The 26,915-nt window shown below is 39.1% G+C and overlaps 1 long non-coding RNA gene across 1 annotated transcript; it reads left to right on the top strand.

The window, feature by feature from the left end:
• Positions 1-677: 677 nt before the first annotated feature.
• LOC138687943 (uncharacterized) lies at positions 678-25,112 on the top strand. The gene is made up of 4 exons (XR_011326990.1): positions 678-729; positions 2,388-2,465; positions 22,572-22,628; positions 24,860-25,112. It is a non-coding gene; the product is annotated as an uncharacterized lncRNA (long non-coding RNA).
• The last annotated feature ends 1,803 nt before the right edge of the window (positions 25,113-26,915 follow it).

Below are 26,915 nucleotides of genomic sequence, written 5' to 3'. Positions count from 1 at the left end.
GGCTCCGGCTGCCCCGGCGCGGGTGTAGCCGTGGCCCCCGCGGGGGTCTTCGCCCCCTCGCCCGCCGCCCTTCCTGCTCCTCGGGAGAAATCGCTTCCAGGGATTGAGGGGCTGCCGAGGCAGGAAATCCTGCGGGGGGAGCGGCCGCGCTGGCGGGGCCGGGCTCGGACGTCCCCGCGGTGGGGAGGTCCCCTGTTCCCCGCTTCGGGATGACGAGCGAGGACACCCGCGCTCTGTGTAAGCGCACGCGTGATGAAACGTTGAATCGGATTGCGGGACCCGGGTTTGGGCGTTTCTTTGGAGTGGGTATCCTTCTGCGTTTAACATTTCTGTCTGCTGAGTAAACTACATTGCACTGTTCACCTCGGTTTCCCCACAAAGAATATTCATGCCGAATCGTAGCTAAAAAGCAGCATTAAGTCCGTTTTCCTGCCAGGATGCTTCCCATTTACACTGTCCTCAGGGTGTCTGACCTCTGTATCAATAAAACGCTAACAGGACTCTTTAAAAAGAGAGCAACAGTGGGAAGTTGTAAGTAAGCCAGCGCCGTATGGTATTTAAAAGGGTTGTAGACCATATTGCTGAAATGCTCAGGCAAACTTTGGGGAATGGCTCAGTAGCCTGGTATTAAAGGAAGTCCCTTCTTACTCCATGTCTTGGACTTGATTTTCTGCCCTAGGTCTTTCTGTTTGTGGGTTCAGGAGGAGTTTGGAGGACTGTAGAGACCAGGTACTCAGCCTTTGTGTGGTTGTCAGTGCTTCATGTCACTCAGCAGTGACATTTAATGTTGGTTATGGAGGGTTTCTGACAACATAGCTCTTCTAGGCTAAAAAAAAAGTGATACAGGGCCTAAAGACAGCAGGAGCTGGCAGTATGGCAGGTAGAGACAGGCTAGGCTTGCTGTCAAAATGCTCTCCTATTTGAACAGCAGAGATCAGGCATCCTGTTTAGAACTAATGAATCTAGCCCCCAGATCACGAAAACCAGAACAAAAGGGGGGGTCCTTGAATTTGCTTTCTTCTTTTGATGATTTTTATTTCATGTGGTTTCCTGCAGATTCACGAAGACCTGAAATTTACCTGCTGTATACATGCATACTGTATCAATACAGTGCTGTATCAATATGCTGAACTGTGCAGCAGAGTGAATTAGCCTGTGTGGAACTCCATGCTGCCGTGGATAGACTGCCTTCAGCACATAAATCATCACTTTAGAGTAATGTCAAGCACCAGCACACCCTGTGCTTTAACTTTGTAAAAGAAATGTGGGAGGATAATCACAGGATTCCAGGAGCTGGGCCTTTAAAGTAAATGACACTTGGTATTGTGAGCCCCTTGTTAAGGGAACAAAAAGAAAAAGTGTTAACAACTTGGCTAAATTTTAGGATTTTGAATAAATCCTGAAAAAGAATGACCTTTGTTGCATGTGTGGTACCAAGGGCAAAGAAAGATTGCTGGGCCATAGTTACTCCCTAGGAATGGAGGGATTATTTTGTTTGGGAAGAGTTTATTCAGAGTTCTGGTAGCTGGTATTTAGAGCCCCAGTGAGGAAGCCTCCACAGTGCTTCCACAGCATTTGCATGCAGAAGCATATAGTTGTGCAATTTCAATTCGTACAAACAGTCTAAATTCCTGTAACCTGTGCTGGAAACATACTTTTGGAAACAAACATCATTTGCAAGGCGATTGGAGCAAGCAGCTAAGCTCCCAAGGTTATCATCTGCATCTGTTCAGAAGATGGCCTCAAACCTTGTGTTAGCTAACATTTTTAGCTCTGCTAACTAAACCCACATGAGATAAAAGTCAACCCATGCAACAGGTTATATAGTTTGCTTTAAATCAGCTGTGTTTTGTGTTCACTGAATGAGTCACTTCTATTTCATATATTTGCTTTAGCACTTCAAAATGAATTTAGGTTGTGTGAAAGGTTCTTGACTAACAGTTTTGGAAACTGAACTCCCATGTTTAATCCCAGACTGGGTCCAGCACAAGGAAGCTTCTTAATGCTACCAGGGAGGAAACTTCGCTAGGCTGAAGATAGTCCCATTCACTTACTTTCTCATGCCAGCAAAGGCAGGATTTCCTGTTTCTTCACTGCCCTGTAGTTACTGGGTCTAGGATATTTTTGTTACATTAGAACTATGCCTTGGATATGAAGGCTGCGTGTTTAATGCAGAAAACAGCAAGTATTTAGTAAGTCATCTGCTTTTTAAAGTATGATTATTCTGTTTCAGCCTTAAATTAGTTAGGTAGTAGTATGGAAAGCTAATGGTCTTTACAGCACACTTGCCCTCTTTTCACCAACTGTCATTTATTGTCTTTATTGATTTTTGCAAACAAATTCATTTGTGTTTTTAAGATGCAGCTTCTTTTTGTGCAAAATTGCAGGTGTTGAAGCTATAAGCAGAGATGGAGAGTGTGATATTATCCTTCAAAGTGCACACGGAATAGATGAGGAGAAGCTGTGTAAGTTCTAGGCTTCCAGGAATGGATGCCAAAGCATTTTACTAAATTTGCTGTTAAGAATAATTGTTGGCTGACAGTTGTGTAACTTTTATGACAACATATCTTGAACCCAGTCATAAGACAGACTGATACCAGTCATGATGTCAAGATTGTGATTACATTGCTCCCCATTCACAGAAGATACCGTGGTACAAAAATATTTATGGTTGTGAGTCTTTTCATTGTTGCACCATTGTAGATGACCTGCAGTTATGTTATTCTGACTATAGTAGCTCCAGATGACTCATGTCTTCCATTATATGTCTGAGTTCTTAAAGGACAATAAATTTGGGAGAGGTTTTTGTTCTGCAGAAAAGTGATACAAAATCTGTTCTGTGATGGTTGGTGCATTTGTGCTCTTCAGCACCCACTAAACATACAGGATGGAGCTAGACTGCCTGAACTTTCTGAAAGTCCTAACACCTTTTTTCAAACAGTGCCTCGGAACGTTAGGTCTCACTGACAGTTAATAGAGCATAGGCCTTTGTGCCATGGTGGTATAGGGAGTGTTCGTGCACTCAGTTCTGCTAACTGAGCTGTGGTGACAAGGGAGGTCATATGGGAGGTGGCAATGAGCAGGTGTCTGGCCTTTCCAGATAGGCCTGGAAGCCAATGGCTCATTTTTCTACAATTTATTGAGATGTTTTTGATATTTTACCCTCTATAGTCACAAATAGATGCTTTTAATATTTCACTCTCTATTGTCTTAGGATTATGGCTGTGGTTACTGTAGCCCTTTACTGCCACGTCAGACAGGAACAGGCTTCAGATAGTGGCATTCCATCACTGAGCATACTCTGACTCTGCCCACAGCCTCTAGCAGGCTGTAGCCAGCTGCGGCTTACATTCCTATTCCCTGTCATTTGGTGTTAGGGCAGGTGGAACTCCTGTTCTCCATATCTCTGCGTGGCAAAGATTGTACTGGCCTTGTGGCAGCTTCTTTGTCCCAAGAGACATCAGAATCACAGTGATTTAGCTACTGAGGGCTTTCAGAGCCTTTCTTAGAAGGCCTTATTATGGCTTTAAGCTGTAATACAGCAAATCGTTCCAGAGTACTGAGAGGTTTTAGTTCTTTCTTACAAAGTTTTGGCAAGCCAACACCTAAAACATGATACATAGTTCAGTGGGAGTTGTGAGCAGAGCAACAGCTGAATAAAACTTCAGAAGGCATGCTATAACCCTTTGCTGAAGGTTTACATCATCTTTATAGGCTATTATAAAAATAATATTCTAAACACTGAAGGAATCACCACTGTGAATCCCTTTGTGTTCGTACTAGACAAATCTTCTACATAAGACTGGCTGAGGTTTGTCTGGGTAAAGATACTAGCTTGAAAACTACATGAGAGAGAAAGGATTTCACCAGCAGTTTGTTCTAGCAGTGAAATATTTTAGCCTGGGCAGAAACACTACTTAGGTTGTGGCAATGCCAAATCTATAACATACAAAAGTCATGCAGAGGGAATCCATTCCTACTTTTGGCAAACCTGTATAAATCTCCCATCACTTTGGAGCTCAGAAATAGCAGGAGTGGAATGACAGCAGAATTCCTGAGGTCTAGTGGGTCTAACAAATACATTTTTGTTAACTCTGCTTTGATGGACAGTTTCTGTTTATCCAGCATCACTCAAAATGGTGTCCTCATACAGCTCCTTCTTTTTAAATAAAAAAGCTTGTAGCCAGGTTGGACAAATCTATGAAGAATACACTCCAAAGAACGGTAGTGCTATGGAAGGAGGATAAAGACAAACCTTTTCCCTCTTTAATTTCTGCAGTTTCATTAAACATAGTCAGGGAATACATTTAGCCACACCCAACTAGTCTTTTGGAAAGTATAAAATTCAGCAAGGAAAGCTTATATGACTTTATAATTAAACAAAATTGATCCAGGCAAAAAGGGATCCTAAAGTAATGTAGAATGTTAAACTGTCTGAAGCTTATCCATCCTTGTGTTCAGATGTAAAATGGAGACAGAGCAAGAACTGACCAAAAATTCATATCCTATTCTTTTTCTACACTGTAACTACAGAGCTCAGGGAGGGATTTGCTATGGGGAAGGAGAAGGGACTAAGTCCCTCCATTTGTGTGGGGCTGTGTGCTCCTGTAACATTTGGTAGAAGTATTGTGTCCATATAGTCGTCTTCTTGCCTAGCCTGAGTTGCAGAATTTAAACCCCGCTTGAAACCAAGGTGGATTGCAACAATGCATAGTGTGTGCAGTTGTTTACTCTGCCAGTACAGGGGATTTGCACCAATGTAGCTGCATTCCTAGCAAATCCTCTGTTATAACAAGCGAAGGCCTGCGATACCACCTAGACTTAGTCCTCAGCAACCTTTCACCATAACCTTTCACCACGCAGTGAATGTGGAATGCTACCAAAGTAGAACAGCACAGTTTTACTCTGCTTTGGAAAGCGTAAGTGATCAGAGGTAACAGAGAGCAGGCCCATTGTGATTTAAATGCTGTTTAGCTGAACATGTATGTTGGATTAATCAAATTACTTGTTTGCCAGCACAAATTCTTTTGGTGACCATCAGTTTCCAAGAAAAAGATACAATTTTATCTCCCTTCCTTTGTTTAGCACAATTCAAATATCAAATTGTTTTGTGTGCCTTCCTTCACTCCTGATTTTGAAGTGTAGGACCAGTGAGGAAGATGTGAATGAGCACACTACTTCCAACCCTTATCATCTATGGCCAAACTCCTCTTGTGTAGTATGTGTGGGAGTCTCTTCTAAGCATTACTCTCGCATAAGCATAATTTTTGTAGTGACTGCATACGTCAGTTCAAATGCTGGTTGCTGTAAAAGAACTCTGGAGCACATATTGGAGCTGCCATGCTTGCTCCCTCCCACCCCTCATTTATCCTATTTGTAAGCTAGAACAAGCAGTTAAGGATATGAACGATGATTTCATTTCTGTCCTCTCAAATACTGTTCAGAGTACCAAAAGACTTTGGCCAAAACAAGCCAGTATGTATAATTACAGGAAAAACAGTGCCTTCTGATATCTCAGATTACGATGTGCATGCAAAAATGGATACACACGTATCTAAATGGCAACACTGGCAGTTTTGATAGTTCTCAAGTTGGCACAATATGTTGCTGTAATTATGTTTAGTTGTTGAATGTTTGAACCTCATGTAAACATCCTTTTCCAGACCTTGTAATAGGCTACCATCCATAAAAGGAAATTTAACTATAAATAGTATTTCTTCACGCTGTTTAATCTACTTACTGTCTGTTTTCACTTCTTTGTTCTGTCTCCCATTTATCAGCTAAAATAAAATGTATGTGTTTATATAAAATTTTTCAACAAAAGTTTTTTGCTTTTAAAAAGGCCCAAAACAAAACCTCAGGTTTATGTACTACCTTCTGCCATGGGCTGTAAGCATTGGTGTTCTCTCAGAAGCCAAAGCCAACACAGCACAAAGCCATCTCTGAGAAGGTATCTCAGAGGACCTGAGTGTTGGGTAGGCTTTCTCCTTTGCTGCTTGTGCAGTTGGAATCCCTAATTTGCCATTAGCTTATGAGACCCTAACAGAAGCCTTTGGTTGAGAAATCACCTTGCAGTGTTTCACCAGGCTATGACCAGTGGAGGCCAGACTTTTCTCACTGTAAATAAGAGACGTCTGCTACAATGGCAGCTTCAGTAAACAGTCTCTGTGTCTGGATTCAGATTTTGACCTCACTGTTCTAGCAAGATGTTGGATCAGATGAATGCCTCTAAATGGTCTGGATTTTAATTGATTGTGGAACTGGAGAGCAAAGGAGGATCAAGAAAGAGTTATGATTCTTGTGTTACCTCTACATTTGAAGATTGTGGTATACTGCATGAGAAAACTTTCTCTCTGCATTTTCCAACAGGAAAGACATTGAAAAGGTGCCAGATATATTTAAATGAACCCATTAAAAATATTTGAAAGCATGGAGAAACAGAAAGGGAAAACTGAGTATTTCAGATTTTCAGATTTACATTTTAATGGAAATAATTAAGTAAATAATGCCAAACTAGTACTTCATCTGCAGAGTGCTTCACTTGGGCTGGAGGTCTATAGGTTTTGATAGCCATAGAAAGGTTGTTTTCTGAATACATAACTAGCTCCTGCAAACATTGCATACTGTACTTGTAGATTAAAAAAAAAAATCATGAAGACATTTTTAGTACAGATAGAAAATTTTGGCAACGTCCTGTATTTTGTTACCAAGTACTTACTCTTTTCAGACTGAGTGCATATGCCACTCAACTCAAGAAAGTTTTCCAACATCTGTAATGAGATCAATCACTGTCAAAACTCCATCAGTGTTTCTAGATATTGATTACTACTCTGTTAGAACTCTCAGGAAACATGAATGTTTGAAGAATCAGTTTGAAATATTCCAGGAAAATTCAGATGCTTTGAAATCTGAGAAAGATACAGACCAGTTGCTGCAGGCAATGTTGTTACTTGTTATTTGACTACCAGCTCTTAAGCAGGTCACCGAAGTAAACTTTGAACAGTTTGTAGAGTTAATATACATGTTTATAAGTACTTAATATTTTGATTCAGCCATTACAATTATAACTATTGATAATACTTTTTGTCCATTACATGCTTAATACGTATACTAATCATTCAATGAACTTTTGAATATTATATTTGTATTTCTATATAGTTCAGAAACTATGAACTATTTTGGTTTTCTTTTAAGGATTCTATAAATTTAGTGATAAATTTCTGAAGTGTTTTTGCCCCTTTGATTATAGTCTATTATGAAGAACACCACCTTTAATTTCTCTGTTCCTTGTCCAATAGACCTCCAAGCACAAGCGTTGCCATTTGACTGACATACACAGTTTAGAAATATTTCCTAATGTCTCACCAACCTGAGTTTTGAAAACTTCTCGACAACTTTGGAAAAAAATTCTTGACAGTATTTCCATGTTCTGAAAATGTGGGACAACATTTATGATGTGACTCACTATTTGTACCCTGGAACTTGTCAGTGGGTTAACACAGTCCGCTAGCACTAAAAGGATCAATGGATGCTTGCATTTCTCAGCACAAGTATGCACCATTTTATTCAGTTGGGACTGTATACATAGCTGCTAGCCAATACACAGAAGGTATAGGGGAAACTGAAGAATTAAATCCAGCCACAAATACTGAAATAGCAAAATAATCATAGAATCATAGAATAGTTTGGGTTGGAAGGGACCTTTAAAGGTCATCTAGTCCAACCCCCAGCCCTGCAATGAGCAGGGGCATCTTCAAACAGATCAGGTTGCCCAGAGCTCCATCCAACCTGACCTTGAATGTTTCTAGGGATGGGGTACCTACCACCTCTCTGGGCAACCTGTTCCAGTGTTTCACGACCCTCATTCTAAAAAAATTCTTCCCTATATCTAGTCTAAATCTATCCTCTCTTAGTTTAAAACCATTACCCCTTTTCCTATCACTACAGGCCCTACTAAAAAATCTGTCCCCATCTTTCTTATAAGCCCCCTCTAAGTATTGAAAGGCCACAATAAGGTCTCCCCGGAGCCTTCTCTTCTCTGGGCTGAACAACCCCAACTCTCTCAGCCTTAGAAAGGCTATAGAAATTTTCCTTCCTTTCCACCCCAAATCTATTTTGGCTCTTTGAAAGGTAACATGGCAGTCTGTCCTGTCATCTGTTTCATCTGTTCTATCACATCACTTGTACTGTTACATATCGTGGCTCCCAAGAACAGAAAATACAGTGGAAAAACTTGACAAACTCCATAGTTAAAAGCCAGGGTTTTAAATTTTGGTTTTTTTTTTTTTTTTTTTAAATATATGACTTTTTCTTTTCTTAGGCTGAAGTTGATCTCTGAGGTAAAAAAAAGGTGTAGCCTCAGTGACATGATTGGCTTTCTGAATTATTTGGCAAGGGCATTTGTATTTTGGTATTAATCTGGGCCATTAGAAAGAGAACTAAGAAGTAGTTTGAGATTGGCCACTGTAAAATTGATTAATGAAGCACATGCCTTCATCTGAAAACATTTTAGTTCTTAGGCTGAGCTATCAAGCACTCTTGTTAATTATTCATTGATAATTGATCCTGCTGGGAATTAAAAGCAAAGAGCACTGCTAACTGGATAGTGAGAATAATATGGATTCCTATCTACTTTTTAGTGGCAGAATGAGGCAATGAAAGTGAAAAATCCCATGGCACAAATTGGTGGAAATCTGAGAAATTCTGCAGCATGGGGATTTTTTTGTCTGGAATGAGTATCATCTTTGATAAACTCAATGTCTTCAGTAGTTGCTGTATCACATGCCTGGAGAACAGAGCTGTAATTTTTGCAACTAGAAGGCTACCAGGGAAGAAAGTGAGCATTTTGGTGGATCTGCCAGGGCACCTTGTCTAGTGTGTGTCTCTTGAATTAGAAATAGTTCTGCAAGTAGTAGAACTGAGGAAGATCCAATTACACATTTGCATCTTCTGGGGATCTAATAGTGTCTGCACGATGACCAAAATTTTCCCCACATTTGGGATATTCATTAGCTGAAATTGGCTAGATATTAGGATGTGACTGGGTGTGTGCATATAAAGTGTCATGCCATAAGAGTGAGTGTTTTTTAAAGGGTTCTTTTCTTACTAGCCTGGTTTTCTGTAAAATATGCTGTGTCTTACTTTTCTGCTGTGTGATGGATTAGAGCTTCTGAGCTAAAGTCCTTTTTTTTTTTTTTTGTCCCCTGGTATAATGCAGCAGCAGCAGCCTGGCAAGTAGTTTAGGTATCAATAAGGGCATTGCCATAGGACCAAATTGCCGTTAGCTCAAATGCTGTCTTGGGCCAATATGGGTACATTGCTTTTGGTTCTGGGGCAGCATAAGCTTCCTGGGTATGTGTGGTGCTGATCTGCTGTCCGTGTTCTGTGGGAATAACTGGCCCATTCTTAGGGCCTTTAGTTATGCTGATGCACAATTACAGGCAATTTTCTCAGCCCTAACAGATTTAGCAGGACAGCTTCCTTAAGGAAACATTTACCAATATGAATAAATGAAATACATTGTGTTTGTAAGAATTCATATCCAGACTTTACACATGAGGTGTGACAAAGTCACTGTGGGTTGAAGGTAAAATAAGGTGTATCATAAACAAGGACTTTGCTGTTTAGCAATGCCTGCATATATGCAACATTTCAGTTCAGTTCATTTTAAGCCCTGTACTTACTTTGCTGCCCCACTGTTCGCTTTTTCCCTACCTGCAGATCATAGGGTGACTGTTTGAAGAAGATCATGTGTCTCTGAGTGTGTGGGTGAATGGAAGGTTAAACATTTTGACTGGTGTTCAGGTGACTCTTGTGCAGTCAATCCCAGTGATACAATAGTCACTCAAAAGAGTTGACAGTCATGGGAAAAAGAAAAGGGAGGAGGAAGGTGGAGGGGAGGCTCTTGAATATGTCTTCCAATGCTGCATTAAAAAAGAAGACCTGGGCTTTGATTCTTGGCTGCAGCTGGTTCCCTAACAGGTATGAGGATGTGCTGCGTGCTTGCCCCAGTGTTCAGGAATGCAAGGGAAAGGCCTGGAACCCAGAACCCCTCTGTTCACATTCTTCCTGAGGTGGCAGGCAGAGGGGAAGAGCTCGGACCTCAGCTGTATCCTATAAAATAGTGACTGTTTCCTTGCATGGTCATAGAAGGACCAGATATATTTGCTTTATGCATTTTGTACTCTTTTGCTTTGCAACAGAGTTTAACAAGAAAGAAAATCTGGTCCTTTTTCTGCAGTAAGATGCTGAAATGTGTCAAAGATTTTGATGTTCATAAGTACATAAGATAGCCAATGTTTAGATAGTCCAAAGATTATGATAAGGGTGATTTAGAGATTCTTTTCAGCATGGAGCTCAGGATTTAATGGGCCAGTTCTAGCAATGGTATCCACACAGGTATCATTGTACAGTAGCTAAAAGAAATTAGTTTGAACCTTAAGCTGAGAGGCAGAGAATCTCTTTGCATTCTTTTCCAGTTCCTGTTTCACTGAAGTACTCTCAGCATATTGGTAGCCACTTAATGGTTTGCACAAAGTTCATATTTTTACCATTATGATTGGAAATATTTTTTTATTTTGTATATGATGCTCCTGAGAAGCATTGAGTCGAGTGCACTTCTAATTACAGGTTCATCCACAAACCACATTTGCTGGCTCACTCTCGAGGTTTTGTTGTGGTGCTAGAACATTGGTTTTCCTGAAATGGCTGGGCTTCACCCAACTTCTGTTCTGTCTGCCCTTCATGTAAAATTGGGAAGCAATATCCCTTTTTGTAATCTTGTACATCCAAGGTATATAGGTGAATGCCAATTTCTGTTATCTGAGTTAGTGATATTAGTGATATTCGAAGTCTTGAATGTCTAGGCTACTTCATATGATAAAGGAATGCCTGTTATCAGGGGGCAGGAATTGCATGTCGTGTCATTATACAGAAGATACCTAGGTATAAATTCTTTCTTTTGGACATCTGGGATATATGATATTTGTGCAACCTGGCAGTTACACATTAAAACCAACGTGGTAAAAAGGAGCAGATCAAGTAGTTTTGTACAACTAATGTTTACAAATGTATACCTGATTGGAAAAAAAAAAAAATCTTTCTGAGTGTGAGGAGGTAATGGAGGGTGTTAATAGAAGGGGCATGGGACTTGGAACTTCATGTCTCCAGAGGCCTTTAGAGGGATTCGAAGAGTGATTTAGAATCTGAGGAGAGCTGGGACACAGAGGCAGCTGTGGATGGCAATGCATTCCTAAGCAGTTCTGCAGTTCTGTACAAGGAGTAAGAGATACAAAAAGAAAGGCACAGAGGCAAAGGGATGTATAATCTGGTACATTATCCTCCTAAAAGTGAAGGATAGCCTGTGTTGTCCTTCGGTTTCTAGCTTGCTGCAGCAGGAAGTGCAGCTACCTGAGTACTTTTGCCATCACACCTGACAGACAGACAGAATAGTCAGGCTCCAAGGTCATTGCATACCAGACTCTGGGGAAATGTAAATACGGTTTGTCTTAGAAAGACGTTAAAGGTGGCTTGCACCGCTCAACCTGCCCTGCCCCTGCCCACCCTCCAATAAACCACATAACTTTTTAGAACCAGGTACTATCACAGAGGGAGGACTTTGATTAAATTTTTTATTTAGTTGCACACAGTAACTGGGTGCAGCACAGCAGAAAGCAGATATAAACTAGGGGAATAACATTATCCTCTTCTGTATAGCTCTAGTGACGTCTGCTAGTTGTTGCTGTATTGTGATTCTAAGGAAGCTTTGTTAAAAGCTCTGTCTACTCCAATGGACAAAGCAAGGCAAAGAGTTTCCTCTAAATACAGAAGCTTCCAGCCACTAATAAAGGTATCTTACGTAGAATTTGATTTAGGATTTCATAGCCATCAGTTTCCTTACAGCTGCCTCTTCCCTTACAATCATTAAAACGCATATGTTTTGCAGATGCTGGCAGGGTTTTCAAATGCCTAATGGAGAATGGAAAAAGGACATTTGCCCTTAATGTAAACAATCTTTCTTCTTGGAATAAAGCACTTTTCCCAAGATTTACTGGTTTTTGCTTTTAGTGGCACTCCTGCTGCCTTCTTTCTGAAAACTGTGAAACACCCGTCCTTTGAAAACCCAGGCTTTTCAAGATGTCTCAAATTTTACATCCCAAAATTAAGGCACTCTTCAGAATCCTGGCTATTATCTTTACTCAGCTCAGGTGACCCTATATTGCACCGTGGGGAATTTCCTTATCATGAATTTCTGTTTAAGTCTTAAATCTCTCTCAGGCAGAGCTGTTATTATTGTTCTTTTCCATATTAAAATACAAAACCACATCAGCCGAACCTAAGGCAGAGCTCACAAATCCAGAATGAACATGGCAAGTTGACTCCATAAGCTTGAAAGTACATTCCAAAACCAATTTTTCCCAAACGGTACTCTATAAAACAGCATGTAATTTCCTTACTTACACATTTTGTACTCTGTGATCCCGGGCAGAAATAACATTACCTGGAAAGGACCTACTTCAGAATAATGAGGAAAGGAACTCTTGCAGTAATAGGTCAGAAAACACTTGTGGCTGTGGGAATCTCTTATCAGCCTTATTTTTTCTCAGCGTTATTAATCTGGATAAAGCTAATTAAATATCTTAGATGCACTGGAGATATATAGAACACACATATGACTTGTACCTTTAGTAGGCTTACATAGCTCCTCACTTGCTTAATTACTGATACTAAAGTATAATGCTTCAGACTCACAAAGACCATTTTTATGCAAAATAGGGAATGAATTTGAGCCCAGGGGTGGAATGAGTGAAATACAGTCCTACTCCAATAAACTATGGTCTTTGGGATCCAGGAACAGGAATGGCAGACTGAGAAGATGACAGCTTATACTTTCCTCAAGATGCAGGTCTTGCATCTAACTCTGTTAGGACATAAGATTACCATCTTCTATCTTTGCCATAGTGAACAGGCCATTTAAAAGAAGAACACTGAATGTGGTATTATAATTTTGCTCCACCACAAAGCCTGGCTGTGTGATCTCTTGATACTGATACAATCACTAATTCCTGGCTGTGATTCTTAGGGTTTATCCTTTATGTCTGGCTCTGTCAGTCTTTCTGTATGCACATACATGTTCTATGTATGCCTGTATGGAATATACTGCTATATTCATTTGTGGTTCCACTACATACACTGTTATGTAGAAATAGACATACCATAAGATCACAATTACATTAAGCCTTTAAGGGAAACAGTAGGGAAGAAAATAGGTCAGTGAACAGGCAGTGGAAAATTAAGCTAAATTATCAGATCAGAATTAGGGTTTTGTGAAATATAGCGTGTAGCTACAGATGGCAACTTTAGCCAAAACCCCTACATTTAAAGTAATTATGTAAAGGAAAAATATATCCACACACAAAGAATCAATTGCTTCCTGGAACAAAACACCAGCAATGCCACACTTTTCATGTGCAGATTTCTATCACTGTACTCTGGCTGTGCAGGTGTGCCATAAATCATTCCTGACAATCCCACCTACTATGATTAATATCAACTGAGTATAAAGGAGAACTGGTTATTTGGCAACTTGCACAAACATTGCAGCAGGGTAGTGCACAGTCTGGTTGAGGCTGGTAGAAAGCTCCACTCTTTGGCTGCAGAGCTGCAGCCATCCAATGTCCAGCTGGTCTCTAGCACATATGATAACAGCCTTGGCCCTTGGGATCTGTACCGGCAGAGAGTGCACATTGCCTTCTCCTATCTGTGCCTCTTGCAATAAAAGAGGCCCATTGGAGGAGACGGTGAAGGAAGCTTCTCTGGCAGCTCCATGCCCTCTGAGAATTTCCTCTGTGCAACAAAGTTCACTCACATAGTCAAATTCAGCAGACGTAAGAATGCTTTGAGCATCCCAGTGAACAAATTGATCAGTGATCCAGTACTTCCATTCCATTTGCTTGCTTTATTGAGCCAGAATTCCTGATGCCAAGGGAATCCCTGAGGCCTGATAAATTTGGTGTGAAAAGAGATGTCTGAATTAAGCACTTTATGGATGTAGAGGGCACAACAATTCAAAACAACTTCAGCTATTCCTGCTTCGATTAGGAAACTGCAGTGATACTTGGAGTCTGCCTGCAGGTTTTAAATGGAAAGATACCCTCTCTCTGCTGTAGTGTAACATTTAATACATAATATATAGTAGGCATACAAGACATTGCTGATACTGTTATGTGTAAATCACCTTTTGTATGCAGAGCTAAATAAAGGAAGTTCCTACTCCCATCAGGCTTGTAATTCAAAGAGTGTACAAAAACTAAGAGCAAAAACAAATTTGCAGGCCTATGAGTGAAAAGTAGCTGTAGGAGTGTGTCCTTCACACATGGGATGGGATTTGAGAATTTTTCATTTTTTTCATATGAGGTGAATGATAAAGCTTTGCACTTGTATTAGTGAGGCGCGTATTTATTGAAACGGTACATTTTCTGGGTTTATTTCTGATGGCAAATATTTGTGTCTCGTTACTGTAGCCCCCAAGCAAGTTTCATTTTCCCTCAGTTCATTAACAACCCTCCATTTAAAAGGGCTCCTGAAAGCCTGACACAACTGCTGCACTTGGAAAATTTTGTTTTTCTTTTCTCTATCTCTATTTGTACTGTTCCCTAACACTTAACTCCACTGAGTGTAGACTGTTGCTGGTATGCTTAGGAAGTCACTACAGTATTATGAATGTTACTGGAAACTACTCATTTCAATGAAAACCTCAATCATTCAAATGCATTAGCAACTTTATATATACAAGATAAAAGTAGTCCCAGTTGAGTGAAAATAAGAAGTCATAAAAGATAAGAGTCTAGTGAGGTCATTCATACATATAAAGTGAACGTGATCATGATCATGTACAACCCCAGCTTTGTCAGAACTTCATTGTTCTGCCATCAAAAACTATGAATGCATCCATAGTAATTTTCTGCAGCAAGCACTAACAGAGACAGACAGCAGTTTGGAAAAGATTTGGCTGAAAGGCCCATTCTGCATCTTAGGAATGTGAGAGATGACATCAGTCTGGAGGTTTCTGATGATTGCACTTAACAGTTGGAAACCTCAAACTTAAAGGTTAATACCAAGTTATTAACAAATCACAAATGCTCATTGTTGTCAGGCTTCCCTGTGTATTGCTTACAGCTTCCTCTAATTCTTCAGGACTTAATCATGGATGACTTATAACTCACACTGGAATGAATACCATGTACAGTAAATTATGTAAGAAGATTGCACAAGGTGCCTCTCTCATGATGTAACTTACATTAAATTGTTAATCATAAACCTAGGTCTTCTCAGCTTTAAATAGCATATACAGCTGTTATACAGCCAGATGAAACATCTTCTGAGGAGTCTGGTGAAGTTGCTCTGTTCTTACTGACATTTGTTGAAAGCCATACTCTGCACGTAAACCAAGAAGAGAGCAAAACCTTGCTTCAAAAATAAAAGATTTACGTATGGGAAGGATGCTGAATTTTGAAAAACTACTTTATTTTAGCAAGGACATGTTTTTATTTGGTCTTTTCTGGACACATGGCAAAATCTAACCCTAAGGGAAATCATTTGCTACAGCTTAGTGGTGTGTTGTTATTCTCTGACAAGATTTGTTTGCTATGTTAGTTTTAAAAGCAGTTTATAAACCAGTCATGTAGATCAAAACCAGAAAGCTAAAATGTTCTTAAACATTCATGGTGAGAGATGTTTTTTCCCTTAAAACAAATCCTCTTTCCTTTTTGTTAGCTTGACTAACACAAACTTTACTGTAACAATGACTGGAAAAAAAGGTAATCTTTTAAACCAAAGTTGCGCATGTCAGCTGAAGGACTGTACCATTCCCATAATGTTATTAATCATAAGCCAGTCTATAGAACAATGCTGTTTCTCTGCATGGGGTACGCTAACTAGCTTGCAATTTCACTGTTTTTAGCCTAGCTTAGATCCTCCAGTGATATAAATCTTCAAGTAATGCCTATTTAATTCCAAGAGGTGTGTTTATCACATCATGTCTTTTGTTTTATTGCATCTTTTTTCTGCTCTTTTGACATTTTTGTCCTACTGCAGGTAGCTGTTATACCGTATTTATGGAAGGCAAATGAACAAACTGTGTACTGTTACAAACTACCACGCATGTTATAGCATGATAGGACAGTGCCTTACAATATAGGGAGTCATGAGAAGTACGTAGGAGTGGTCTGGATCAGTTCCTAACAACCTGTGTGTGCTGATGTGAACCTCATTAGATAGTAGCTGTTTCTATATTTACTAGTATCATGACCAAAAGTCTTTTCTTCTTCTTAGAGTCAGTGCTTATGCAAAAAATTTTTTAGGTAAGTTTGAAGTGGTTTAAAGTCTTTCAGGCATTTCTAGGCAGATCTGTACATACTGGTTCACCCTTATTGATATAGTGCTACCCCATTATACATACTTGGGCTTCTTCAGAGCCAGCAATACTTTTCTTTGTGCTTGTCAGGAAGGGACCAAGTATAATTGCAAAAGAATAGTACGGTGTACTCTCTTTACGCACAGTGGCTGTGCATACTTTCTGCCATTGTCAGATGAGGAGCAAGATTTGTATTGTGCATCATGCTAAACCTGTACAATAGGCTGAGTGGAGGACTAATAGGTCCGACTGTTAAAGAAAGCTTCATATTATGATATTCTGTTATCACCTTATAAGACAAGAAGACATGTTGGATGTGGAGAAAAAAAAAAGGACTGGATGAACAAAATAACATTTCATTAAATCTGAAGACCCCAGGTACTGGGGCTTGCCAGTGAAAAGGAAATGAAGTGCCAAACAGTTATACTTTTATTTTAATGATACTCACGACTACGACCAAACTGTTTCCATAATTCATGCACAGAATTATACTGAAGGGAATGAATGTCACATGTCTCAGTGATTGGCATAACGCCTCAAGAAAGGAAGAGGAGAATCCCATTTTGCAATGTAATGATTCTTCATTTGTAATTACTGTGCCAGCTTTGAGTTACAGAATAGGCAAAGATGTGAACCCACCCCTACGGAGTTTATACTGTGTAGGGGCCAGGTTCTCCAGTCCAGATGCTTCATGATGCTTTGATGACAGAAAGGTTGCAGATCAAAATTCTTTGCTACTGTGAATTTTCTAAAATGTCACTTCACTTTCCACAGCAGGTCCTCCCAAGCTGTGCTGTTTATCCCACAGGACTACAGGAACTGGTTTGAAGTAGTCCATGGACAAAATCTCTCTGGCTGTATTTCTCTGAAGGAGACTAGCAATAGCTGATGGAGCAGTAGATTCTTCATGAAGAACCACATGTCTGTTCCTGTGCTTTGCAAGGCCTTATAGAGAGCCTGGAATTCTTGTCTCTGCTTTCAGGATGAGGATATGGGGAGTGGGATAAACCACCTCCTCCTCCTCTGTGCTCTCATAGCCTGGCAGAGAGTTGAGCACAGTTCTCTCTTTATGCTGGCAGTACCCAAACTAGCTAAATTCAGAAATCAAGGATTTTAGAGAGTATTTAAAAACTCTTGTGCAATAAAAATGTTTTAAGAATCCATTAGCAAGGTGAGCAGCTTCCACAAGTTTTCAATCAGCAGTTAACTATGGTTGAAACTTGCTATTTCTCCTTTCTGTCTCCTGCTGGGTATTGAGTCTTCTTTGCTAGCGCACCCTTACCTGTCAGTCACTTGCCCAGGAGGCTTAGGCAGTGCTGAGTCAGACCTTAGCTTGCAAGTCCATATCTAGAGTTGCCTTCTGTGTCCCAGCCTGCTTTGGTTGGCACTGGCACATTTTGCCTGGGGCTGCTGGTGGCTGAACTCTGTACTTGATGACATGGTGGAAAGAGGCTTAAAATATTGCAGTAGGTGCAAAAGTCCATGTGTCACTGTTGATACCTGTAATTGCCTTACGTCATTGTAGTAGTATGGCATGCCACGTTGTTTTCCTGCACTACAGGCCATATATAGCCTGTTACACTTTGATCTGCTCAGCAAAACACAATGAATTCCTTTTGTCTGTAAACAGCAGCTGGGTGAAAGAAAAGGGTAATGGAGCCTGAAGGTATTTGATGGATTGGCGCTAGCTTTGAATATATTCACTGACAAGATAACAACCCATATGTGTGTTGCCAATGTCAATTTGGTCTGTACTCGTTATTGCTTCTAGAGCGCAGTTATGGTCTAGACTAATCTGCTCTGATTTCACCTTGAGAGATGTGATTCTGGGAGGAAAATGTGGCCTGGCTAAACTGGTGTGGTGTGCCTTTCTGTCACACTTTTATCACATGAGTTATTTCAAATAAGACTCCCCTTGTTATTGGCAAAAAGGACATATTCTTTCATGGGTAGCTTGCATGTCCTGTTACTTTTGAACGTGGATCTTCACATTTAAGGAGTTCCAACTATGCAAATGGAGCTGTTTTGTACCATTAATCAGATGCAAAGCTGACTTAAAATGAGCATATGGAGGCATATGAAAGGCTTGTACTGCAGCTGAGTGTGTCTGAGGGTCAAGGAAGACCAACTAATTTAGAATAAATACTTGCATTTTAAAACATCTATTCTTGAGCTGGGCCAAGTGTCCACGAAGCTTGAAAGACAGCATCATCTCATCCTACTTCATCCCACATTTTCTAAGCAAGTGTTCATGGTTCACATCTGCTTTATTTACTGTCTGTTAGATTTACTGCATTCTTATCACGTATGAGGAAACAAACATATCTTCAGACAAACATGTGGTTTTAAAATGGGATTATAATTCCAGAGCCTTCAAACACTCATGTTGCAATGAATAAAAGCAGACTTTCCTGATTCATTTTGCAGGGCAGAAATTGTTGTTACATGGCTCATATTGTATAAAATGATATAGAGCAGTTCTCTTTTTGAACTATTAAATCACATACTTAGTAACAAGCATAGATTGTGAATGCGAAATTCATAACTTTTACAGTAAAGTGTAGACTGTGAGACATATTAAAATTCTTAGCATACCAAAGGGTGTGAACCAGATTTGGAAATCTGATAGTGGTTTTTAACACCTCTTTTAAAATGAGGTAGATGCAGAATAATCTAATCAAGATGTATGTCCAAAGTATGGAATGAAATCTATTCTGAACCCAAATTCCTGCATTCAAGAACTGCGCATCCATGAAGCTCTCAAATAAAGCAACGTACACCCCAGGTTTCTTCCTCTTAATGGGCAGAGAAAATGTGAGATATTTAAGATTCTAACAGTATGCAAATGCTGTGTTTTTCAAAATCCTACTTTAAAAGTAAACATTGAAAGCAATTGCAAGTGCAGAGGCAAACGTGCCATCTCATGTGCTATCCATTCACATCAAGTCAGCTGATTATGAGTAATTATAAACATGCTTTTGATTGTGGTGGAGAGCCAGGCCTCACGAAGGCTTTGTCTGGCTTTGTGTATTTCCAAATGCAAAGTGTTTGAAACCACTTTTAGTGACAGTGAGACTGCTGAGGGACACAAACACAAATTATGTTCTACCCCTGTGAAAATAAACGCATTCCTCAGCTTTAACATGTTTGCTTTGACCCTGGTTAAAGTAGATTGAAACAGAGCAAGCTCTTTCCTTAGCATCTGAAGTAGGGAATGCTGGGGAGAAAGGCAGGTTTAAGCATAGAAGTGGTAGGGGAAAAAGGCCACTTTTTGCCTTAGCAGAAAAAAAGGGGTTACATTCATTGCTTTCTGTTCTCCTCTCTGTCTCATCTTTACACCGTTAACCTGAAAATCTCTTAACATTACATAGTTCACTATTTTTCCAGTGACTGAAATTTGTCTCACTTAATTTTAGCTGCTTTGAGTTAGACATCTATAGCAGGAATCAGTTGCCTAAACAAAGACATGTAGTGCCATTTCAGATGCCCTACAGTGTCATTTGAGATGCCCTACATTTTGTAAGATACTGACATAGGGCTGGCAGGTATGACAGAGGACTTAAGGCAAATCTTTGCTCTTCTGGAGCAGCAGTGGTTATGCTAGGGCATCTCACATAGGACTTGCATTTAGTCCATAGCCTAAACAAATTATCTTGGCTTCTCATGTGGTCAGAGAAGAGAGAGCCTCGCTCTTTCAGAAGATGGTTGTGTATGCCTGTCTGTCTTAGACATCTTAGACAAGTCAGTCACCGCCTCAAAGTATTTGTCTCTTCTTCTACTGGGGAGCCCCGGGGACAAGGTAAGTTTAGGATTCTAATTTGTGGCAGAAGTTAGTTATTGTAAATCTTGTCCTTTGTGAACAAAAAAAATTAGAAATTATGCTTTTTAATATAAAGAGTTTGATATAATAGTGTTGCTGAGATTTATCACTTACAGATGAACTGTGGGAAGTCCTGAGGATGAAACTAGCTAAAACTCACGTGAATTAAAGGTGCAAATGGAAATCTGAATTATAACTTTTTTCCTAGAATTAGTTGGTATTTAAAGAAATACAGAAAGGCTTTTATTTGTTTAATCAACCAAGGGAACTTCACTCCACAGTGTTACTGGAAGATATACATGTATCTTTTAATATTAAACCATTCCTCTCAGTTTTAAACTGGCTTATTGTCACCTGTCTAAAGTAGACTTGTTGCAATTGTGATGGTCTGGGGGTACAAACGAAGCATTATTTGTGAGAAATAATATGATATTATCTTTTATTAGACCTGCTACTCTAGCAGGAGAAAACAGAATAGCATTCAGCACACAAACCACTCCTTTAGGTTCTGCAAGCTTCTCTGTTTTCTTCCATTATTTCAGTGCAGCTATTAAAAGATACTACTCCCCTTACAAGACTAGCCTCATTTATTGCTGTCTTAAGGAATGCAAATCTATTAATAGTGGAAATGAGGTAAGGAGGTCAGGATTGTGAACAGAACACAAGATATAACCTTTAGAGTTGTCCCTGTCTCACTTCAATTAGACTCAAAATGATAAAAAGATTCCTTTGACATTCTAAAGCAGCACAGGAAACACAGCAGTGCAGTTTAGTGTGATACAGTTTCCAGTGCTATTTGAATGCCAACAGCATGATTCTGAGGTTTGGCCAAATTATTTAGCACAAAGCTCCAAGAGGGAGAAAAGGACTATTTATGTCACTGTCATATATCCCAACAGATTCACACAGGATGCAGGGTGAACATACGCATCCCAGAGAACAGTCCCTACACTGTCTTATGGTGCAAGTGGAGGCCTGTGGAGTGCAAAACATAATAAAGTCCCAAACTGGAACTTTCCCAATTTTACAAATATAAGTCCTTGCTTAATTTTATATCACCTTTGTTTCCCCTTGTAAATATTCAGGCATCATTACTGATACAGAATCCCTCATGGTAGTTTTAGGGTATTCTGTCACTTTGAAACAAAATGAGAGTGGAAGCAAATATATTTCTTGGCTTTGAATTTAAAAACTTGGGGACCATATTTTAAATAAATTTTATAGGAGATAAGTGACCAGCTTTTGGGTTAGATCTGCCAATAAAGAATTTGCCACTAAAGAGACTGAAGGTATTATCTGGTGAGGCTCATCCTACAACAGTGAAAAAAGCCTGTAAAAAGCCATCTGTAGGATATTAGACATTAAAATGAGGTTTAATCAGTGTGTAAGTGGCTTAATAACTGTCTGTTGGGTTTGGAATCTAAAGTGATTTCCTGCCCCTTGGTCATTTTAACATTGGTATTTTGACTTTGGTATTTTAAATATATGCAATGATAATGTTATTTCCTTTGTACTGGAAAATCTTGTGTATAATGGCCACAACCTGCTGAACTCTGAATATTTATTATGTTTGTTTCTTCCCTATACTTCTTTGCTTGCTTCCTTGCACATGTGGGAATATGTATGCATAGTTTCTTTGTTGTATTTCTTTTGTATTATTTTCACAGACTACTTTATGATGGGTTATGGTCTGCCAGTGGTGTCTGGACCACAGGGTGAAGAACATTTTGAGCCTTGAACACAGTAATCTATGTGCTGTGGAAAGGCTGGAAAACATAATTTGTTTTGTTAAAGTGAACTTATGACATTATTTGCTGTTGAAAAATCACAGTCAACTAATACTAGGATTTATTAATAAAGTGTCAAACTGTGTAAGGTAATTAACAGATGAGATGATAGGATACAGTCTGCTGGAAATGTCTCATGTGAAGACTTCTTTGAGGATTTCATGCCATATTCTTCTGTTGAGGTACAGAGAGATCTGCATAAGATCTGTATACCTCTCTGTATAAGAGATCTGCTATTGCACAGACTGTAGGGTCCGAACAAATAGGAATAAAAGATCTGCAGAATCCCCTGGAACTCACTTCAGAGCTGGGCTATAGCAGCCAGTGTGTGAGAGACGTCAGTGACTGCACAGGACCACTCTTTCAATAGGCAGTTTGGCATCCCGGGATTCTGTGTACTTAAATGACTATTACAGAGAGAAGGTTAGCCATAGTTCTTTATTTTAAAGGTTCTCCTGGGGATAATGAATTAGCTAATTTTCAAGGCAACATAATGTTCCTAGCCATACTAAGCAAAGTAACTGTTGATTAATGTTTGTTGCCATTATAGACCTCAGTCTGAAGGACTTCTATAATGCATTATCCAACAATGTATGTTACTGATAAGGTATGTGATGCCATCTTGATAAAAACTTTTAATCACTCACTTTTCCTTAGCTACCAATGTTTTCAAAAAGTACAGATGTTTGTTTTGTCAGCTATGAATACATAGAAATGTTGAGGCATGTCCTCACAAAGTAATTTTGTACATTAGGTATGAATTGCTTAGTTTCTGTTTCACAATGTGCTAATTTTTTTATGATTATCATAAGATTAGAATAATCTGATACTGCATGTGCTATTTATGACATTCCACATTCCTTGAAAGCTAAGTTTGCAAAAATTAACAGATGATAAACTATTTGACGTAACTTCTTCTGGAAACAAATAGTTAAAATTAAAAAGTTGAAATTTATTTTATTCAGAGCTCCCAAATACCTGAATTTAATTTCAGTCAATAAAATTATCCTAGTCTGATTCAGCTACACCCTTAAAGAAAGGTTTATGTTTTAGAAAATTGTAACTTCACGAAAAAGTGGATATGGATTATTTGAGGATTGTTATGTCCTGAGAGATTCAGTAGAACATGTTTGCACACTTGGGAAATCTTGGGTTAGAACAAGACCAAATGTTTTATGATCTCATTCTCAATCTTCATATCCTAGTTCTTTCAGATTATTATCATTTGAAGAATTTCTTCTGTCAATTCCTATATTCAAATGCTGCAGCTGAAAGACTTTTCCACACATAAGCAAACGTGGGCCTGATAGATTGATTTGGTTAAGGCTAGGGTCAGATTAATATTTGTATGTATTAAAAGGTTAATTGTTTAGGTAACAGATCAATTATAAAATTGGTTTAGTTCTGTGAGATGGAGAAATTCAGAGATTGCTTAGAAAAGTATTAAAAGCCATAATAATTTCCATTTTAAATAATACATGGAAGGTATGAGTATGCCTTATGGACTGTATCTTTGAGGGCAGTAGAAATACGCAATTGAGAGGACAACATATGGCATGTTAAAGAAATATTACTTCCCTAAAATATGCCATAAAATAAAACATTGTTTATTATTTTTTATCTGGCTGTTCTGTTAACATGGCTATTTATATTTATTTATATTGCTGTTTCCATAGAAGAGAGCTTGTCACCATATCTCAAGTACAACCCTTAGAGAATAATCCCTGCTGTGGAAAAAAATTGATAAAAGTTATATATCTTTAACATGTAAACTTTTCAGGTGGGATCAGTGCTGTGCATCTGAAAAGTCTTAAAAATTCATTAAAAACAGTAACGTACAAAAATGGTTTAGGTGCAATAATATGTAGTATTTTGAATAATAAAATAATGATGTTAAGTTTTCTGGTCTTGTTATTACTTCCTTGCTTTCTCAAGTCAGGACATCTGATCTCATTGATTTTTCAAAGAATGTTGCCTTTCTGGTGAAGTCTTTCCTTGAGCATGTAGCTGTAGTGCTTCAAGATGTCAGGAAAAACTATATCAGGACATGAGAATTTATATACAGCCACTCTAAAAGGCCACTTCAGAATAGCCTCTCTGTAGCATACCTGGAGAACAACTCTAGTGCAGACTTGCTGTGGCAGGAAGGGGTCAAACCAAGTTGTGACTGTGCTCATACAGTTTATCTTATGAAAGATAATAAGTTTTGATCCAAGGATGGTAGGACCATTTGCATTATATGGCTATATATATATATATATCATAACCCTGGAAAATCTGATACTTGTATCTGAATGTGTTAAACTAGCAGTTCAAGCAAGTTACAAACTGGAACAACAGATTTTCATTGCCCAGTGACCTCAGTCAGACAATACAGTGAAATCTGCAGAAGTATTGACATGGGTTGTGTATCGCTTAGGTAATGTTAATTTGCTGTCTTTGGGAGAAGTTAATAAATTAGACCAATGGCCAAATGATCCTAACACATTATCTGCTCATAGCCCCTAAAGAACTATGTGAGCACTTGATCTAATGCACTTTCTTTCTAATCCATGGTCCTGTTTACAAAGGGTAAAGTTGAGCAGAAAGTTGAAGTTTCTGTAGAATCAGGCCTTTATCATGCAACTAATATGTTTTTCATATATATATATTTACACTCATATATCTCTACACACACACGTAAGTTATTTTACATTTTAGAATGCTTGAAATGTATGATAACTGATATAAATATAGTGGTGACTAATACTTTTTATATCATAAATATCTGTTGGCACAAATAAGATCTTTATCTCTTATTGCAATTTCTTGGTAATAAATGTATCAATTAAAACCTAGGAGTCTTCAACAAGGTTCTGCTCCTGGAAGATGAGAACAAATGTATTTCTCTGATCTGCTGACAGTAGAAGATAACTCAACAGTGACACTGAAGCTATTGTTATCCACCATCTTCATCCAAGTCTGATGAGGGAAGATGTAAGAATCAATGACTTGGTGAGCTCAAAAAAACTTTAGAAATTAAAGTGAGCCAATTATAGTAAAATACTAAGTAAAGTGATGGATTCTCTACCTCTTGGTATATTTAATCCAGTCTGGATGCCCTCTGGAAAATATTTGGACAACCACCAGTGTTGTCAGCAATATAGAGGTAGGATGGGGAAATATATAATGTTTATTTCAGAGACCGTATTAAATGATCTTTGACTCCTGCAGTCATGAACATTATATGCATCAGATCAAAGAACAAGTTAAAATTCACGTGGCTATTTTTGTCTATATTGCTACATTAAAATGTTTGTGACTTAGTGATTCAAGGCCATAAAATTATAAAAGCGCCGAAAGCCTTCAAAATCCCACCACCTCTTCAGTGAAGAGTTCTGTGGCAGACTCAGGTGCATGTCAGTGACCATGCACAGTGCAGCAAGGGTAGATATGAGAAATGGGACTGGGCACAGTGTGCCTGTTCATTCACACTGTATAGAAGTGTGCATCTGGGCTCATGTCCAGGGTAGAACAGGACATAGCACGCCTCGGAACTCACTGAAATAACATGGGTGGGAGAAGAGCTTAAGCTCAGGCATGGGTGTGAGTTGGAACTCATGCCCCAAATACAGATCTGCCTTATACACTTGAAGGTTCTGTAGGTTCTGGAGAACCTGGAGTGGTGAACCGTCAGTGATAAAATTTTACAGCTCAGGATTTACAAACCACTCTCAGGCCTTACATTTTCAGAGTAGCCATTTGTGTTTATGGTATGTTTGTCTTAAACCATTACATATCTGACTCTTTGTAGTCTGATGGGCAGCAGTCCCATGCCAGGTTCATGGAAGCTGTATAATTGCTTGCTGTCTCTAGTTTCCTTTGCAGACTACAGAAGATAAAAGATGGATTTGATAGTGGCATTGGTAAGTCATGAGGTCCATCTCCTTGCTTGAAAATGTCATCAACTGTAGCAATGACAGCCTTAAAAACTGTGGCTGGAGAATCACTGGCTGAAAGTAGGATGAAAAAGTTGTAAAACATCCAACTATCCCTTTTGCCTTAAAAAAGGTACTGAAATCCACATTCAGACAATTCTGCATGTGTGGGGCAGCTGCATATGCAGCAGCAAATTTGATCACAGCGCTGGGTTTGTTTGCTCAGTTGCTCCTGGAAATCCACCAGCATCTGTAAAAATGCACGGTAGTTCAGCAGATAATATCACAGTACAGGGCACCTTGTTCTCGTTCACAACTGAATGTTCCCATATATCATCATCAAAAACTCATGGGCATAATAGGAATAGCAGGAGTCAGGGCTTATCATAGCACAAAACCATGGTGTTGTGGTCATGACTAACAAACAACCTGTATCAGAGCATGTAAGTCACATCCTCTCCATTTAGCTCTGCAAGATAAGTGGTTGTTTGCATCATAGCAGCTACCATATAGCCAGCACAAAATAAAAGAAGGTACAAATTGGTCATCTTCACCACCACCAGGATAACAGGTTTTTTGATGTGCTGGAGGTATCAGCAATGCTGTGTTTAGGTGAAAAGTAATAGATTGTGACATGGAAGGCAAGACTGTATGTAATACTTTATCTAAAACTTATGAAATATGAAAGGTAGCATCAAAGCTGTTCATTTTCTACAAACAGCAAACATGTTCTCAGTCTGCCTTCATCAAAACTTTCATATGCTTAATGCCAACTGCTAGGCTACTGGCCTTGTTCTAGCAAAAGCTATGCCTTGTTCATTTGTGTATGATTTGTGCAGATCCAGTTTTTCCAGAGAAGTTCTTTTTCATGGTGGCATGGGTAGTTTAGTGGCTGTTGGCCTTCATGGCATTGCCGATGAGATAAACACTGTTCAGGCAGACTTCAGATAGCTCTTTGTATCCCATTTTTGGCTTTT

This window comes from Haliaeetus albicilla, chromosome 11, assembly GCF_947461875.1.
Source record: "Haliaeetus albicilla chromosome 11, bHalAlb1.1, whole genome shotgun sequence".
Lineage (NCBI taxonomy): Eukaryota > Metazoa > Chordata > Aves > Accipitriformes > Accipitridae > Haliaeetus > Haliaeetus albicilla.
This window is presented reverse-complemented; position numbering and strand designations above follow the sequence as displayed.